General features: G+C 43.4%; 1 protein-coding gene across 4 annotated transcripts in view; it reads right to left on the bottom strand.

Annotated features, from left to right (window-relative positions):
- CLPB (ClpB family mitochondrial disaggregase) overlaps positions 1-3,633 on the bottom strand; it is a 148,752-nt gene that overhangs the window by 71,615 nt on the left and 73,504 nt on the right. The window lies entirely within an intron of this gene.

The raw sequence follows: 3,633 nt of genomic DNA, 5'->3' as shown, positions 1-3,633 counted from the left end.
CCAAAAAAAAATTAAAAAAAAAAAAAAAAAGACATGGGACAAGTCAGGAAAGAGACAGAGGCTGTTCTTAGCAGAACAGTAACATACCTCCTCTGTGCTCTGAAGACGTCTACAATCTAGTGAGTATTTAATATTTCGTAAAGAACTTTTAAAATTTATAAAAGCCGGGCTTCCCTGGTGGCGCAGTGGTTGAGAGTCTGCCTGCCGATGCAGGGGACACGGGTTCGTGCCCCAGTCCGGGAAGATCCCACATGCCGCGGAGCGGCTGCGCCCGTGAGCCATGGCCGCTGAGCCTGCGCGTCCAGAGCCTGTGCTCCGCAACCGAAGAGGCCACAACAGTGAGAGGCCCTAGTACCGCAAAAAAAATAATTTATAAAAGCCATTAAAAATTTGAAAGTACAAAGAAGAAAAAGCATCATTATCTCTGCAACTTGAGAAACTGCATGTAGTATTTTGGTATATGTCCTCTGATATCTATATCTACAGGTACAGCTATACCTGCATATATATCCTACAAAATTGGAATTTACTATATTGCAATTTTGTAATCTGCTTTTTTTCCCTTAATAAATGTACTGTGAACATTGTTTTTGAAGGTAGGAAGAATAAGCATTTCATGTGTCAAAGAACCAAAAAACCCCAGGCTCACTCTAGTGCTAATATTAGTGACTCACCCTCTCCAAATTGATACAAAAGAACCTAAAACCAGTTGCATCACTCTAGGTTAGGTGACAACACATGTCCTTGTTCACCTGGGACAGTCATGACTTATTGTCCTGAATGGTCCCAGTCTGGACAATATTTGGAAAGCTACCCAACCTCTGGGCCCTCCCTTGGGAACCGAGCCCCCGTGGAACGATACCTATGCTGCTTAGGTGATGGGGTTTCTTTCTGCCTCATGCAGAAATTATTGGAGTTCTTGCCTTATGTTCCCTCCTGAGCTTAGTTCATTGGAGGAGGAATTTGGGTCCTACCTACCTGTACCCACTCCTCCCCGAGTCCAGGGCACAGGGCCTGCAGAGGGCAGGCTCCTCCTACCTCCCACTGGATAAAGGCGTGTAATTCATAACCTTGCCTATGTAGTCAAAAGCACCAGACAATTCTGAAACCATTCTTTTCCAAGCTGTCTTGGAATGGAATCTATGCATTTTCCCCTCCTACAAAACTGAACTTGCTATTAAAAGTCCCAAAAGCCAGAAGACTGTCATGCCTCTTCCTAATCCTAGTAGATTTCACTTACTGACCTTCCTCTACTCTGTGGCTGACATGGTCATTTCACACAATCTATTTAATTCTCCTAACTACCTTATATAGTAGGTATTATAATTCCCATTTTATAGATGAAAGCTAAAGCACAGAGATCACAGAGCTAATAAGTGGTTAAGTGAGGATTAGAACCCAGGTCTAATCTGAGTCCTCACCATTTTTTCCCATCATATCATGCTGTCACTCTCATTTTGCAAATGAGGGAATCAGAGCCCAGAGCCCAGATGTTCTAGTCCCAGCCTTGGCTCCTACTCCCTCTTCTTTCCCTGCTCAAGTGAAGGTGCCAGCACACTCTCTGTGGAACTTGCCCTAACAGAGATCAGCTTGAGATTTGTAGCTAATACCGGATAAGCTTACTTAGGTGGAAGCATTTCAAATGTTTGGTCAAAATGAAGTTGTTGGAGTGTGTAACTGGGGAACAGACCACACTTTCTTGTGGTCTGGTGAATCAATGGTCCATCAGCTCTTCTGTACCAGTCAGAGGCTCTCCTTACTGATGACCCCCACCCCTGGAGTGTTATCTGACCTTTCCTGGAGCAGGGAAAACAGGAAGAAGGCCTCTGATTAGCTAACGTGTAAGTCCATTGTGCAATGGCATCTGCATTTTTCTCATAAGAGGCCTTTAGGATCTAACTCAGAGATTAACTCTTGGTCACGAACAGTCTCATCAAATCATGTAAGGGATCTTGTTTCTAGCCCACTGCAGATTAGAAGAAGCAAACTAGAAGGCTAGGGAGAAGTCTTCAGAATCAAGTACGCTGATTACAATCAAGTGCTGACCAGGCAGGGAGGGAAAAGAACAGCACAATATAAAGCTGAAAGAGGAAGCCACAGAATACAGTGCCTCAAGAGCCCCTAGGGCACCACTGAATTGCCACATAGGACATTAACTGCTAGATATAATGATGAACCTGACGAAAAGTGATAGCTGGTTCAAGAAAGCAGGAAGGGTATAATCCATTTTACAAAGAAAATATATCATTCATTCAAAATATATCATTAATGAACACCAATGCATGGTGGTAGCTTCTGGACATATACTAAGACACACTTCTTGACTCTAAGAAGTTAACAGTCTAATGCAAGAATCAGACCACTGAATGGACAAATTATAACACTGTTTCACGAGTGCAAGACAGAGCTATACACAGGGTGCCTACTATAAAAAAGTAGATGAACTCAAGGGACACAGCTGGTCTATTTGGTTCAGGGACAAACATCAGCAGAGTGGCAGTGTCACAGCCCAGCTAATAAGGAATGTCCATGAAGAGGGCCCCTGCTCCCCTCTGAGGTCTCATCACTTACCATCCCCTTCCTAATGCTCTTTCTTGCCTCTTGGCTTTTGCAAATACTATTCCACAGCCTGGAACATTTCCCCCTCTCCCATGCCTTCAACTGACTAACTCGAACTCACTTTTAGGCCTCTGATTAGAAGTCACTTCCTCTAGTGATTCTTGCTGAGTTTGAGGTAGTTACTCCTCCCAAGACCTTCCCTAGCACTTTAGGCATCTCCCAATTATGGTATTTATTACCCACTCCATTGCAATCATCTGTTTACTTGACTATGTTCCCCACTAGACCAAAAGCGCAATAAGGACAGGAAGTGTGACTGTCTTCCCCACAATTGTATCCCAGTGCCCAGTACGGTGTCTGACCATAAATACGTGCTTAACAAATACTTGTTGAATCAGCAAATACATACTTAATACATAAATAAGGCCCTAATATTACCTTGTTTTTGGAATAATAATAATAATGCCACCCAGCAGTATTTAGTAGAGGAAGTAGAGTGCAGCTGTTAAAAAAGTGAGCTCTGGAGCCAGACCACTTGTGTTTGGGTCCCAGTTCTGAATTTACTGACTGTGTAATCTTGGGTAACTCACCTAACCTCTCCATGCCAAGTTTCTTTACCTGTACGCAGAGATGATAACAGTGCCCTCTCATGGGATACTGTAAGGATTGAATGAGACACTGTGAGTAAAGGGGCTTGGAACAGGGCCTAACAGTACCTCTTAGTCAATGTCGGCTATTATCCTTACTGTCTAGTCTTGTGCTTCCAAAAGTGTATTCTCTCTGTGAAAAGAGGTTTGGGGAACCCTGCATGCACTTTTCCCCTCCAAAAGGCACAGTTGTGAGTAAGAACCATCTGCTTAATTTGGCATTACCCAGCAGTATTACGTCTGACAGCCTCTTTCCACCCAACCCTTGTTAAAATCCTGACGTACTGGTGTTCCATGGAACACTCTTTGGAACTGAGTTGTGCATAACAATCTGTAAAGCACTTCATTTACTTATTTATTTCAGAACAACCCTGTGAGGTGGAAGTTCACTGTCCCCATTTTATAGATGGGGAAGCTGAAGTTCAGC

Source organism: Lipotes vexillifer, unplaced genomic scaffold (assembly GCF_000442215.2).
Source record: "Lipotes vexillifer unplaced genomic scaffold, Lipotes_vexillifer_v1.1 scaffold557, whole genome shotgun sequence".
NCBI lineage: Eukaryota > Metazoa > Chordata > Mammalia > Artiodactyla > Lipotidae > Lipotes > Lipotes vexillifer.
The sequence above is the reverse complement of the archived record's forward strand: the minus strand, read 5'-3'. Positions and strand labels throughout refer to the sequence as shown.